The sequence below is a fragment of the Geotrypetes seraphini genome, chromosome 4 (assembly GCF_902459505.1).
Source record: "Geotrypetes seraphini chromosome 4, aGeoSer1.1, whole genome shotgun sequence".
Taxonomy (NCBI): domain Eukaryota; kingdom Metazoa; phylum Chordata; class Amphibia; order Gymnophiona; family Dermophiidae; genus Geotrypetes; species Geotrypetes seraphini.
Window position 1 is genome coordinate 162,573,584 of NC_047087.1, and position 15,490 is coordinate 162,589,073.

Below are 15,490 nucleotides of genomic sequence, written 5' to 3' on the forward strand. Positions count from 1 at the left end.
TTGGAGGAGATTTGTCTCGCGGCTAATTGGTCTTCCGAGAGTGCTTTCTCTTCGCATTTCTGCTTGGATGTGGGGGCGCATGCGGTAGAGACGTTTTGTGCTTCGGTTGTTGCGGAGGCGGCGTTTGCTTCCTACCCAGATTGAGGATTGTTTTGCTACATCCCATTGGTCTCTGGATTCATCTGCTGCTGTTGCTGGGGAAGGAAAAATTATGTTCTTACCTGTTAATTTTCTTTCCCTTAGACGCAGCAGATGAATCCAGAGCCCCACCCTTTCTGGATATTGTCTCTCGGTTTTTTCTTTTGCAACTTTCGCAGTTTGTTATTATGGCAGGTTGTTTTCTGTATTATTGCATTTTGAAATTTGTTATGGGAAAGAAGTTTTTTACGTGCTATGCCTATTAATGGTTACGGATGCTTGGGCAAGGAGCTATACTGGATAAACAGGAGGAGTGCCAGCCAGTAGGACCACCTGTTAATCAGTTTCTCTATCTCCGCCTGCTGGTAGATGTGGGCCATCCCATTGGTTTCTGGATTCATCTGCGTCTAAGGGAAAGAAAATTAACAGGTAAGAACATAATTTTTCCATACATTTCCCAAAGCTAACATATTTTAATCAATAATTTCCGTTGTCTGGAAACTTATTTTTCCATCAAGTTGATCCCGGTTTCTTTTTTCCACTTTCCCATCTTCTGTAAATTCTTCTGTTGCTGTCCATTGGTTCCTCCTACCATGGTCCAGCATTTATCCCTCTGTCATCCCCCAGACCATGTGCAGCATCTTTTGCCCCTGCCCACCAACCCAATGCCCAACATTTCTCCAGCACCATGCCACATCTCTTCCTCCATTCCCTTCACCACTGTCCAACATTCCTCCCTCTTGCATCCCTTTCAATCTGTCATACTGTACCCTGTCCACCACAACATTTATCCCAGGACAAGCAGGCAGGTATTCTCACTAGTGGGTGATGTCATCCGACAGAGCCCCGATGCAGACGTTTCACATGCTTGAAGAAACTTCAGAAGTTTCAAGATGCCTGCACCGCGCATGCGCGAGTGCCTTCCCGCCCGATGCTCCGGGCGTGTGTCCTCAGATCTTTTCTTTCTGTGGAGCTGAGAAGTTTGCATCAACTCTGTGCGCTGAGTGAACCCGTGTTCTTGCCTTCTAGTGCCGCAGTTTTGAGTTATTTTTCTCTTAATCGTGTGTTTTATTCTATCGTTTATTATTAAAAAAAAAAAAATTTCTTCCGGAAATTCGACCGGGTCGGCCGCGTGGCTCAGGCCCCGCTCCTTTGATCTAGCGGCAGAGCTTTTTCGGCCTATGTCCCGGCCGATTACCGGTTTTAAAAAGTGCATCAAGTGCCAGCGCGCGATTTCGCTGACAGACACGCATCGACGCTGTCTGCAGTGTCTTGGTCCGGAATATCTTCCGAAATCGTGCCGGCCTTGTTCCACTCTTAACAGCACGTGCGTTTAAGCGCCGCTGTTTCCTGTGGGAGTCGATGTTCAAGATGGAAGCTGCTAAAGAACCTTCGGCTTCAACTTCGACCAGCACTTCGCCTGTTCCTCCGAAGTCGTCTTCTGCTCCTGCTGCATCTGGTCTTTTGAAGCCGGCCTCCTTCGTCCCGGCTTCAACCCTGCCTCCTGCTCCGGTGCCTACTTCAGTCTCCTCCGATCAGGTACCTCCTCAGACCATTCCCCTGGTGGTTATTAAAGTGCCGAAAGCTTCTAAGGCTAAGCACTCGACCACTCGGGACCGCGAAGACCGTTCAGGAGGTCCCACTTTGAGTGCGGCTCCCCCCTTGTCGGCTTCGCTGCGGTCCATCATGGAGGCTCAATTCATTGATATCATGACTACCATGGGGCCCAAGTGGCTTGCTACAATCCAGTCTGGGCAGGCAGTCCCTCCTAGGGGGGGCGAGCCGCCCCCTCCTCCTCCCCCTTGCCGCTCGCTCTCGCTGCTAGGGGAGGAGGAGCGGCGCTTGGCCTCCAGTTCATTGAGGCGTGCTTCGTTTAGTGACATGCCGCCTCTGGAACCTATCCCCGTTCAGGGCGAAGAAGTTTGGGATATGCCTTTGGGTGGTCGAAGCCCTGGGCATCAGGAGGAATTCTTCCTCAGTCCCTTCCATGCCAGACCCTCCCTCGGCCCGTGGAATGCGGCTCGGGATGCGGCAGCCCATCCTCCTCTTCGCTCTACGGCCTCCAGCCCCATCTATTCCTTGGAGGCCTCTGGGGAACCATCTAGGCATCGCCGATCCAGATCTCCTTCGAGACACAGGGAGGGGCATCGTTCCAGGCATTCTTCGAGGCATTCCTCTAGGCATTCTACAGTCTCGCCTCAGAAGAAGCTTCCTTTTGTGGGGTATTCGTTTTCGGATGTCTCCCCTCCTCCGGGCCCGGAATACGAGGATGCCTACGGCTCTTACTCTCCTTGTCGATCCCAAGCCTCCTTGGATCCGGAGGCGTCGACTTCATCCAGTCCGTCCCACAGGCCTGTGCTGGTGGATCAGTTGTCTTTTTCATCTTTTCTGAGGCAGATGGCGGATGATCTTGACATAACCTTGGACTCAGGTTCCCGATACTCCAAGGAATACCTGGATACAATGCATCTGCCTCATCCTCCTGCCGAGTCTCTTCGCCTGCCTCTCCACAAGCTCCTCGATCAAACCTTCATGCGATGTTTTGAAACACCGTACTCTATTCCTGCCGTTCCTGGCAAACTGGATGCTAGGTACCGCACGGTGCATCATAAAGGGTTTGAGGGCTCCCAGCTCTCCCATCAGTCACTGTTGGTCGAGTCCTCCCTCAAATGTTCTCATCCGTCCCAGGTGTATGCCTCGGTGCCACCGGGCAGAGAGGGCCGGACCATGGATAAGTTTGGGCGGTGCATCTACCAGAACTTGATGATGGCTTCCCGAGTTCTCAATTACACCTTCCATTTTGCCACCTATTTGGAGTTCTTCCTACCTGTGCTTCGGAAGTTTACACCTTACATCGAATCTCAAGCTCGTTTTGAATTTGAGGAGGTCGTCGCCTCGCTGTCCCAGCTGCGTCTTCAACTGATGCAATCCTCCTATGATGCCTTCGAGCTCTCGGCACGGGCTGCCGCCTGTTCCGTGGCCATGCGTCGATTAGCCTGGCTTCGAACCATTGACATGGACCCGATCCTCCAGGACAGGCTGGCCAATGTCCCCTGTGCGGGGGTGGATTTGTTTGACGAATCTATTGAGACTGTGACGAAGAAGCTGTTGGACCATGAAAAATCTTTCCAGTCCATCCTTCGTCCCAAGCCTAAGCCTGCTCAGTCTTGTCCCTCTCGTCCGCCCTTGATCTATCAGCGGCGTTACACTCCCAGGCAGGCGCCTGCTGCGAGGCAGCCAGTGAAGAGACAACCCCCGCAGAAGTCTCAGCAAAAACCTCAGCCTTTTGCTGTCCCCAAGGCTCCTCAGCCTTTTTGACTCTCTGGTAGAGAGCATAACCGACACCGTTCTGCTGTCCCCTGTCTTTCCAATTGGGGGTCGACTCCATCATTTTTATCATCGATGGAGGACTATTACCACCGACCTTTGGGTCCTTACCATCATCAGGGAAGGATTTCTCTCATACAAACGCATGGGGGGAAAAGAAGCAAACGTTGAATACAGGACAAAGTCTGCAGCGGTCAAAACAGCAGTCAGGGAGGCCAAACTTCATATGGAAGAAACTCTAGCGAAGAACATCAAGAAAGGGGACACATCCTTCTTCAGGTACATCAGCGACAGGAAAAAGAACACAAACGGGATAGTACGCCTTAGAACGCCAGACGGGAATTATGTGGAAACTGATTCCGATAAAGCCGAACTACTGAATGATTACTTCTGTTCAGTCTTTACCTGCGAGGCACCAGGGCACGGGCCTCAGCTGGATGCAAAGCAAAGCATGGATGACCCATTTCAGAAGTTTGAGTTCACACCAGCTGATGTTTACAGAGAACTGTCAAGACTCAAGGTTAACAAAGCCATGGGACCGGACAATCTGCACCCAAGAGTGCTCAGAGAGCTATGTGATGTCTTGGCTCTTCAATCTCTCCCTAAGTACGGGGAGAGTCCCCCTGGACTGGAAAACTGCCAACGTTGTTCCTCTGCACAAAAAGGGTTGCAGAGCGGAGGCTGCGAATTACAGACCAGTAAGTCTTACATCAATAGTGTGTAAACTCATGGAAACTCTACTTAAGGGAAATTAGACACGATATTGGATGAGAGGAATCTGAGGGATCCCTGTCAACATGGATTCACTAGGGGCAGGTCATGCCAATCCAATCTTATCAGCTTATTTGACTGGGTGACAGGAAAGCTAGACTCGGGAGAGTCTCTGGACATAGTGTACTTGGATTTCAGTAAAGCATTTGACAGTGTCCCACATCGTAGACTATTAAACAAGATGAAATCGATGGAGTTAGGTGAGAAACTAATTGCATGGGTCAATGATTGGCTGAGTGGAAGACTTCAGAGGGTGGTGGTCAATGGCACCCTCTCTAAGACATCGGAGGTGACTAGTGGAGTGCCACAGGGCTCAGTCCTGGGACCATCCCTTTTTAACATATTCATAAGGGACTTGACCCGAGGGCTTCAGGGAAAAGTAGTGCTGTTTGCCGACGCCGCCAAACTGTGTAATATAGTAGGTGAAAGCGATCTCACGGATGGTATGGCGCAGGATCTGATCAAGTTGGAAAACTGGTCCTCAACATGGCAGCTGGGCTTCAATGCGAAGAAGTGTAAGGTGATGCATCTCGGCAGCAGAAATCCATGCAGAACATACACCTTGAATGGAGAAACACTAGCTACGACCTCAGAAGAACGGGACTTGGGAGTAATCATCAGTGCAGACATGAAGGCTGCCAAACAGGTAGAGAAGGCCTCATCCAAGGCAAGGCGTATGATGGGATGTATCAATAGAAGCTTCGTCAGCCGTAAACCTGAAGTCATAATGCCACTGTACAGAACCATGGTGAGACCTCATCTGGAGTACTGTGTGCAATTCTGGAGGCCACATTACCGTAAAGATGTACTTCGAGCTGAGTCAGTCCAGCGAATGGCCACTAGGATGGTCTCTGGACTCAAGGGTCTCTCATACGAGGAAAGACTGGGCAAGTTGCAGATCTACTCTCTAGAGGAGCGCAGGGAGAGGGGTGACATGATTGAGACATTTAAGTACGTCACAGATCGTATCGAGGTGGAAAACGACATATTCTTTCCTAAGGGACCTTCCAGTCACAAGGGGGCACCCGCTCAAACTCAGAGGAGGGAGATTTGGTGGTGACACCAGGAAGTATTTCTTCACAGAAAGGGTGGTGGATCACTGGAACAAACTACCGGTGCAGGTGATCAAAGCCACTAGCGTGCTCGACTTTAAGAATAACTGGGACATCCACGTGGGATCTTTACGTGGGTCGAGCAACACTCTGACTTAGTGGGGTGGGTCAGTAGAGTGGGCAGACTTGATGGGCTATAGCCCTTTTCTGCCGTCATCTTTCTATGTTTCTATGTTCTATGATACTCTCTTCAGTTCCATCGGGTCCCCCCGGGCCATCCTCCAAGAGAGTATCCTTCCAACTTGACCCAGACCTCCCTTCTTCTTCAGGAAGCTCAGGCTTTGCTCCGGCTTCGGGCCGTCGAGCTGGTCCCTGTGGACCAACACAACCGGGGGTTTTACTCCCGGTACTTCCTTGTTCTGAAGAAGACGGGCGACCTGCGTCCAATTCTGGACCTCAGGATTCTCAACAAGTTCCTGGTCAAGGAGAGATTTCGCATGCTGACCCTAGCTTCTCTCTACCCCCTCCTCGAGCAGAACGACTGGTTATGCTCCCTGGATCTCAAGGAGGCCTACACTCACATTCCTATTCATCCGGCCTCTCGCAAATTCTTCAGATTTCGGGTGGGACATCTGCATCTGTAGTATCGAGTGCTTCCATTTGGCCTGTCCTCGTCTCCCAGAGTCTTCACAAAGTGTCTGGTTGTGGTGGCCGCTGCACTCCGGAACCATGGTCTTCAGGTGTTTCCCTACCTCGACGATTGGCTCATCAAAGCCGCCTCGGCCCAAGGGGTCATCTCGGCGACCCAACAGACTATCTGGTTCTTGCAGAGTCTGGGATTCGAAATCAACTTCCCAAAGTCTCATCTGCAACCGACCCAGTCTCTCCCCTTCATCGGGGCAGTTCTCGATACCATTCAGCTCAGAGCGTTCCTTCCTCCTCAACGCCTGGATGCTCTGCTTCATCTATGCCAGTCAGTGTCTTCTCGCCAGTCCATCTCAGCGAGACACATGATGGTTCTCCTGGGCCACATGGCCTCTACAGTTCATGTGACTCCTTTTGCCAGACTTCACCTCAGGATTCCTCAATGGACCCTGGCTTCTCAGTGGACGCAGGTGTCAGATCCTTTGACTCGTCACATCCAGGTCACTCCTGCTCTTCTGCAGTCTCTGTGTTGGTGGATGATCTCTTCGAATCTATCCAGAGGTTTGCTGTTTCACACTCCTCCCCACCAAAAGGTTCTCACAACCGATTCCTCGACCTATGCATGGGGGGCTCATCTGGACGGTCTTCGCACCCAAGGCTTCTGGACCAGTGCGGACCGGCTGTGCCATATCAATCTTCTGGAACTCAGGGCGATTTTCAATGCTCTTCAAGCTTTTCAACATCTGCTTCACGACCTGGTGGTCCTCATTCGCACGGATAACCAGGTAGCCATGTATTATGTCAACAAGCAGGGTGGCACGGGATCGGCCTCCCTCTGCCAGGAAGCTCTCCGTGTCTGGGATTGGGCGGTTCGCCACAACACCTTCCTCAAAGCTGTCTACATTCAGGGGAAGGACAATGCCTTGGCAGACAACTTAAGTCGTCTCCTCCAACCTCACGAATGGACTCTCCATTCCAAGCCCCTTCATCAGATCTTCTCTCAGTGGGGGACGCCTCAGATAGACCTCTTTATCCCAGGACAAGCAGGCAGGTATTCTCACTAATGGGTGATGTCATCCGACAGAGCCCCGATACGGACATCTTGCAAGCATGTCTTGCTTGAAGAAACTCAGAAGTTTTGAGATGCCCGCACCGCGCATGCGCCAGTGCCTTCCTGCCCGATGCACCGGGCGTGTCTCCTCAGTTCTTTTCTTTCCGCGGAGCTGAGAAGTTTCACTTCATTCTGCGCTGACTGAATTTCAGTATTTTGCCTTCTTTTCTACCGCGTTTTGTTGTTTATTTGATTTATTTATTTCAATTTTAAGTTTTCTAAAAAAAAAAAAAAGTTAAAATTATTTCTTCCGGCGGTTCGGCCGGGCCGGCCTCGTGGCTTAGGCCGAGCACCTTCGACCTAGCGGCGACGATTTTCCGGCCTATGTCCCGGCCAATCACCGGTTTTAAAAAGTGCAGCAAGTGCCAGCGTGCGATTTCGTTGACGGACCCGCATCGACGCTGTCTTCAGTGTCTTGGTCCAGACCACGTTCCGAAATCGTGCCGGCCTTGTTCCACGCTCACTGCGCGATCGTTCAAACGGCGCTGCTTACTTTGGGAGTCGATGTTTAAGATGGAGTCTGCCAAAGAGCCATTGGCTTCAACTTCCACGGTGGTTTCGCCAGTTCGTTCGAAACCTGCATCGACAACCCCTGCATCGGGCATCGTGAAGCCGGCATCGTTCACTCCGACTTCTGCTTCCGGTCCAGCATCGGTGCCTGTCCCCGTCTCCTCGGCTCAGGTACTGCCTTCCGCTGTCCCTCCGGTGGTCATCAAGGTGCCTAAAGCTAGCAAGCAGAAGCACTTGGCCACAAAGGAGCGCGAAGACCGTGCTGGAGGACCCCCTTTCGGTGCGGATCCCTCCATATCGGCTTCGCTGCGATCCCTGCTGGAAGCTCAGTTTGTCGAGCTTATGCACTCTATGGGATCTCGGCTTATCGCCTCCATTCAGGGTGACCTCCCGAGCTCGGCCCAGGGGGGCGATCCGCCCCCTCCCCCTCCTCCTCGTCGTACGATCTCTCTGCTCGACGAGGAGGATCGGCGGAGGGCGGCGGGTGCTTCCAGGCGGGCTTCATTTAGTAACATGCCACCTTTGGAGCCCATCACGCCCCCTCGACAGCAGAGTGCTGTGTCAGCCCCTGATAGTCGAAGTCCTGGGCATACTGCATCGCAGGAAGAGTTCTTCCGCACTCCATACCAGACCTGGGTGGCACTGCGTGAGTCCGCATCCTTACCACCTCTACGATCCACTGCATCAAGTCCAATCCATTCCTTGGAGGCTTCGGGGGATCGTGCGATGCACAGAAGATCTCGCTCCCCATCCCGTCACCGGGAGGGGCATTGATCTCGACACTCCTCTCGACACTCTTCACGTCATTCGGAGGTGTCCCCGCAAAAGAAGATCCAGCGTATGGGATACTCCTCGTCAGATTTATCCCCGCCTGAGGGACCGGAGTATGAGGAACCATCTACCTCCTATTCTCCTTGCCGCTCTCAGCTTTCTCTGGATCCGGAGGCTTCCACCTCTTCTAGTCCGTCTCGCCGGCCGGCGCTGGCGGACCAACTTTCTTTTTCATCCTTCCTTCGACAAATGGCGGATGATTTGGATGTGACGTTGGACACTGGTTCTCGATATTCTAAGGAGTATCTGGACACCATGCATTTGCCTCAACCTCCAGCGGAGACGCTTCGCCTTCCTCTGCATAAACTGCTTGACCAGACTTTCATGCGTTGTTTTTAAACACCGTATTCCATACCTGCAGTTCCCAGTAAATTGGATGCTCGATACCGCATCGTCCATCACAAGGGGTTTGAAGGGGCGCAACTTTCTCATCAGTCACTTCTGGTCGAGTCCTCCCTCAAACGATCTCATCCCTCCCAGGTGTACGCCTCAGTACCTCCGGGCCGTGAAGGGAGGACGATGGATAAATTTGGTAGACGTATCTACCAAAATTTGATGATGGCAACTCGAGTGCTAAATTATAATTTTTTCTTCTCTTCATACTTGGACTTTTTCTTGCCGGTGCTCCGCAAGTTCATCCCCTTTATCGATGCTCAAGCTCGATTCGAATTTGAAGAGGTGGTGGCGACCCTTTCTCAGTTACGCCTGCAGCTCATGCAATCCTCCTACGATGCCTTCGAACTCTCGGCACGTGCTGCGGCCTGTTCGGTCGCCATGCGTCGCCTGGCATGGCTCCGTACCATTGATATGGATCCGAACCTTCAAGACAGACTTGCTAATGTGCCTTGTGCGGGGGCTGATCTGTTCGATGAGTCTATCGAGACTGTTACTAAAAAGCTTTCGGACCATGAGAAGTCCTTCCAGTCTATTCTGCGGCCTAAGCCTAAGCCTCAGCAGTCTCGTCCCTCTAGGCCGCCTCTGATTTACCAGCGGCGTTATCAGCCAAGACAGACTCCTCCTGCGAGACAGCCTGCAAAGAGACAGCCTCCTCAAAAGACTCAACAGAAGCCTCAGATGCCGGCTGCACCCAAGGCTACTCAGCCTTTTTGACTCTCTTCCAGGGAGCATAACCGACTTCGTTCTGTCTCCTCCCGTTTTTCCCATCGGGGGTCGTCTCCACCATTTTTGTCATCGATGGGAGACGATCACCACGGACCTCTGGGTCCTTACCATCGTAAGAGAGGGATACTCTCTTCATTTCCAACGGGTCCCCCCGGACCACCCGCCAAGAGAGTATCCTTCCAACTCGACGCAGACCGCTCTTCTTCTCCAAGAGGCTCAGGCTCTTCTTCGGCTTCACGCCGTCGAGCCGGTGCCATTAGATCAGCGAAACCGGGGATTCTACTCCCGGTACTTCTTGGTTCCGAAGAAGACGGGCGATCTGCGCCCCATTTTGGACCTTCGTGTCCTCAACAAGTTTTTGGTCAAGGAACGGTTCCGCATGCTGACCCTTGCTTCTCTCTACCCCCTCCTCGAGTAGAACGATTGGTTATGCTCTCTGGACCTCAAGGAGGCCTACACTCACATCCCGATACATCCGGCCTCCCGCAAGTTTCTCAGATTTCGGGTGGGACATCTACATCTGCAGTATCGAGTGCTTCCATTCGGCCTTTCCTCGTCTCCCAGAGTCTTCACGAAGTGTCTGGTGGTGGTGGCCGCTGCACTCCGGAACATGGGTCTCCAGGTGTTTCCATACCTCGACGACTGGCTCATCAAGGCACCGTCGGCTCCAGAGGTCATTTCGGCGACCTTGACTACAATTTGTTTCCTACAGAGCTTGGGCTTCGAGATCAACTTTCCCAAGTCACATCTTCAGCCCACCCAGTCTCTCCCCTTCATCGGGGCTGTCCTGGATACCATTCAACTTCGAGCATTCCTTCCTCCTCAACGCATGGATGCTCTCCTTCTACTCTGCCAGTCGGTGTCTTCTCGCCCGTCCATCTCGGCGAGACACATGATGGTCCTTTTGGGCCACATGGCATCTACAGTTCATGTGACGCCTTTTGCCAGACTACATCTCAGAATTCCTCAATGGACCCTGGCATCTCAGTGGACTCAGGTGTCCGACCCGTTGTCCCGTCACATTGTAGTCACTCCTGCTCTACGGCAGTCTCTTCTCTGGTGGATGACCTCTTCGAATCTATCCAGAGGTTTGCTGTTTCACTCTCCTCCCCACCAGAAAATTCTCACGACAGATTCATCGAACTATGCATGGGGGGCTCATCTGGATGGTCTTCGCACTCAGGGGTTCTGGACCAGTGCGGAACGACTCCATCAAATCAATCTTCTGGAGCTCAGAGCCATCTTCAATGCTCTCCAAGCTTTTCAGCATCTACTTCACGACATGGTGGTCCTTATTCGCACAGACAATCAGGTCGCCATGTATTATGTCAACAAACAAGGGGGCACGGGCTCGGCCCCTCTTTGTCAGGAAGCTCTTTGAGTCTGGGATTGGGCGGTCCGCCACAACACCTTCCTCAGAGCTGTCTACATTCAGGGGAAAGACAACGTCTTAGCAGACAAATTGAGTCGTCTTCTCCAGCCCTACGAATGGACGCTCCATTCCGACCCCCTTCATCAGATCTTTGCTCAGTGGGGAACGCCTCAGATAGACCTCTTTGCAGCCCCCCACAACTTCAAACTGCCTCAGTTTTGCTCCAGGATCTACACTCCTCTCCGTCTCGAGGCAGATGCCTTTCTCCTGGAGTGGGGGAATCGCTTCCTATATGCGTTTCCTCCATTTCCTCTCATTCAGAAGACTCTGGTCAAGTTGAGATCAGACCATGCCACCATGATTCTGATTGCTCCTCGGTGGCCCAGACAACCTTGGTTCTCCCTTCTGCTTCAACTATGCAGCAGGGAGCCGATACTTCTTCCAGTGTTTCCTTCACTACTTACTCAACATCAAGGTTCACTACTTCATCCCAACCTGCAGTCCCTCCACCTGACAGCTTGGTTCCTTTCAACATAACTCCTCACCAGTTCTCTCAAGCAGTGAGGGAGGTCTTGGAGGCTTCCAGGAAGCCGGCTACTCGACAATGCTATTCCCAAAAATGGACTAGATTCTCTTCCTGGTGTATTTCCAATGCCATGGAACCTCAGCGAGTTTCCCTAGCTTCTGTATTGGACTATCTTCTACACTTGTCTCAGTCTGGTCTCAAGTCTACCTCTATACGAGTCCACCTAAGTGCTATTGCGGCTTTCCATCAGCCTCTACAAGGGAAACCTTTGTCTGCTCATCCTGTGGTTTCCAAATTTATGAAAGGACTTTTTCATGTCAACCCTCCTATCAAACCTCCTCCTGTGGTTTGGGATCTCAATGTTGTCCTGTCTCATCTGATGAAGCCTCCGTTTGAACCTCTCAACAAGGCTCCTCTTAAGTATCTCACCTGGAAGGTGGTTTTTCTGGTGGCCCTCACTTCTGCTCGCCGGGTCAGTGAGCTTCAGGCCCTAGTGGCAGATCCACCATTTACAGTATTCCATCATGACAAGGTGGTTCTTCGTACTCATCCGAAATTCTTGCCTAAAGTGGTCTCTGAATTTCACCTCAACCAATCCATCGTGCTTCCAGTGTTCTTTCCAAAACCTCATTCTCACCCTGGAGAATCTGCTTTGCACACTCTGGACTGTAAACGTGCTTTAGCTTTCTACTTGGATCGCACAAAGCCTCACAGAACTGCTCCTCAACTTTTCGTCTCCTTTGATCCTAACAAGTTGGGACGACCTGTATCGAAGCGCACCATCTCCAACTGGATGGCGGCTTGTATCTCTTCCTGCTATGCCCAGGCTGGATTATCCCTTCCCTGTAAGGTCACAGCCCACAAGGTCAGAGCAATGGCAGCCTCTGTAGCCTTCCTCAGATCGACACCGATTGAGGAGATATGTAAGGCTGCCACTTGGTCCTCGGTTCATACCTTCACCTCTCATTATTGTCTGGATACTTTCTCCAGACGGGATGGACAGTTTGGCCAAACAGTGTTACGAAATTTGTTCTCTTAAATGCCAACTATCCCACCATCCCATTGGGGTTAGCTTGGAGGTCACCCACTAGTGAGAATACCTGCCTGCTTGTCCTGGGATAAAGCAATGTTACTTACCGTAACAGTTGTTATCCAGGGACAGCAGGCAGCTATTCTCACGTCCCACCCACCTCCCCTGGGTTGGCTTCTCAGGCTAGCTACCTGAACTGAGGAGACACGCCCGGTGCATCGGGCGGGAAGGCACTGGCGCATGCGCGGTGCGGGCATCTCGAAACTTCTGAGTTTCTTCAAGCAAGACATGCTTGCAAGATGTCCGTATCGGGGCTCTGTCGGATGACATCACCCACTAGTGAGAATAGCTGCCTGCTGTCCTTGGATAACAACTGTTACGGTAAGTAACATTGCTTTGCAGCTCCCCACAACTGCAAACTGCCTCAATTCTGCTCTAGGATCTACACTCCTCATCGCCTCGAGGCAGATGCCTTTCTTCTGGACTGGAGGAATCTCTTTCTCTATGCATTTCCTCCGTTCCCTCTCATTCAAAAGACTCTGGTCAAGCTCAAGTCAGATCATGCCACCATGATTCTAATAGCTCCTCGGTGGCCCAGGCAACCTTCTACTTCAACTCAGCAGCAGGGAGCCATTCCTTCTTCCAGTGTTTCCTTCACTGCTTACTCAGCATCAAGGATCTCTGCTCCATCCCAGCCTGCAGTCTCTCCACCTGACAGCTTGGTTCCTCTCAACGTGACTCCCCACCAGTTTTCCCAGGCGGTGAGGGATGTGTTGGAGGCTTCCGGGAAGCCTGCTACTAGACAATGCTACTCCCAAAAGTGGACTAGATTTTCTTCATGGTGTGTTTCTAATCGTAAGGAGCCTCAACGAGCCTCCCTCTCTTCTATTTTGGACTATCTTCTACACCTGTCTCATTCTGGCCTCAAGTCTACATTGATCAGAGTCCATCTGAGTGCAATTGCGGCTTTCCATCAGCCTCTGCAAGGGAAACCTCTCTCTGCTCATCCTGTGGTTTCCAGATTTATGAAAGGACTTTTACATGTCAATCCTCCTCTCAAACCTCCTCCAGTGGTTTGGGACCTCAATGTTATCCTTTCTCAACTTATGAAACCTCCTTTTGAGCCTCTCAACAAGACTCCGCTGAAGTTTCTCACTTGGAAAGTGGTTTTTCTTGTTGCCCTCACTTCTGCCCACAGAGTCAGTGAGCTTCAGGCCTTAGTAGCGGATCCGCCGTTCACAGTATTCCATCATGACAAGTTGGTCCTCCGCACTCATCCGAAATTCCTGCCTAAAGTGGTCTCTGAATTTCATCTCAACCAATCCATTGTACTTCCAGTGTTTTTTCCAAAGCCTCATTCTCATCCTGGAGAATCTGCTCTTAATACTCTGGACTGTAAACGTGCTTTGGCTTTCTACCTGGATCGCACCAAACCATACAGAACTGCTCCTCAACTTTTCGTCTCCTTTGATCCGAACAAGTTGGGATGCCCTGTCTCGAAGCATACCATCTCCAATTGGATGGTGGCTTGCATTTTTTTCTGCTATGCCCAGGCTGGATTACCCCTTCCCTGTAAAGTCACAGCCCATAGGGTCAGAGCAATGGCGGCCTCTGTAGCCTTCCTCAGATCGACACCGATTGAGGAGATTTGTAAGGCTGCCACTTGGTCCTCGGTTCATACATTCACCTCTCATTATTGTCTGGATGCTTTTTTCAGACGGGATGGACAGTTTGGCCAAACAGTATTACAGAATTTATTCTCCTAAGTTGCCAACTCTCCCACCATCCCATTGAGGTTAGCTTGGAGGTCACCCACTAGTGAGAATACCTGCCTGCTTGTCCTGGGATAAAGCAATGTTACTTACCGTAACAGTTGTTATCCAGGGACAGCAGGCAGCTATTCTCACGTCCCACCCACTTCCCCTGGGTTGGCTTCTCTGCTAGCTACCTGAACTGAGGAAACACGCTCGGACCATCGGGCGGGAAGGCACTCGCGCATGCGCGGTGCGGGCATCTCGAAACTTCTGAAGTTTCTTCAAGCAAGTATGCTTGTGAGACGTCCGCATCGGGGCTCTGTCGAATGACATCACCCACTAGTGAGAATAGCTGCCTGCTGTCCCTGGATAACAACTGTTACGGTAAGTAACATTGCTTTCTCCCTCATCTTTTTCTTCCCTATCATCTGTACCTCACTCCCTCCCTATGACCAAAAATTCTCCTCTTTCTTCCATTCCCCATGTACACCATCTCTCTTTTCCTCTCATTGACACACTCACGCCCAATTCTCTCTTTTACATTGTATTTTGTTTACCTTCTATATATTACTTCAGTTCAGACCCATCAGTTGACTCATTTCCATTCTACACTTGTATAGTCCTACACTTTGATACACACACTAACAAAAAGAATTCTTAAATGCTGATTTCCCCTTAAAAAACTAGATAACAGTACACTATGATATGCATATGGTCAGAAGTCAATAAAACACACACAGAAAATACGGAACAGGCCGTCTAAAAAAAGCTAACCCCCCCCCATGCTGAAAAGCAAAAATCCAGAGAAAGTGCAATAAACTTTGAAAGGACAAAGCCTAAAAGAAAGCCCCCCCAAAATTCATTTAAATGATCACTTACCAGACATGTGTTCTGAATACACAACACAAAACAGCCCTGTTTCTCCCGACTGACTGAGCTGCACTTCTTTGCAGGGCAGCTGGCCCTGCCTTTTCTGTCCACCTCCTGTCTCCCAAGTGCTGCACTTCTTCAGGGCAGCGGGCTTTGCCTTTTCTCCCCCCACCCTCCTGTCTCCCGAGTGCTGCACTTCTTTGCAGGGCAGCAGGCCCTGCCTTTTCTGTCCACCTCCGAGGCTCCCGCAAAACTTTACTGTCAGTATTCATTTCAGTGAACCCGAAAACTATGGGTTAGACACTAATATCTGTAGTTTAAGATAATTTTTGCATATCATCCCCTTCCCACCCGCACAGTATTTTTCTCCAGATAGTCATATGTATACCAAATTTGATTAACATCTCTCCATGTGTTTCAGAGTTATGCTG

At 51.1% G+C, this 15,490-nt stretch overlaps 1 protein-coding gene across 3 annotated transcripts in view; it reads left to right on the forward strand.

Annotated features, from left to right (window-relative positions):
* Positions 1–15,490, forward strand: part of NUTF2 (nuclear transport factor 2) — a 309,632-nt gene that overhangs the window by 79,629 nt on the left and 214,513 nt on the right. The window lies entirely within an intron of this gene.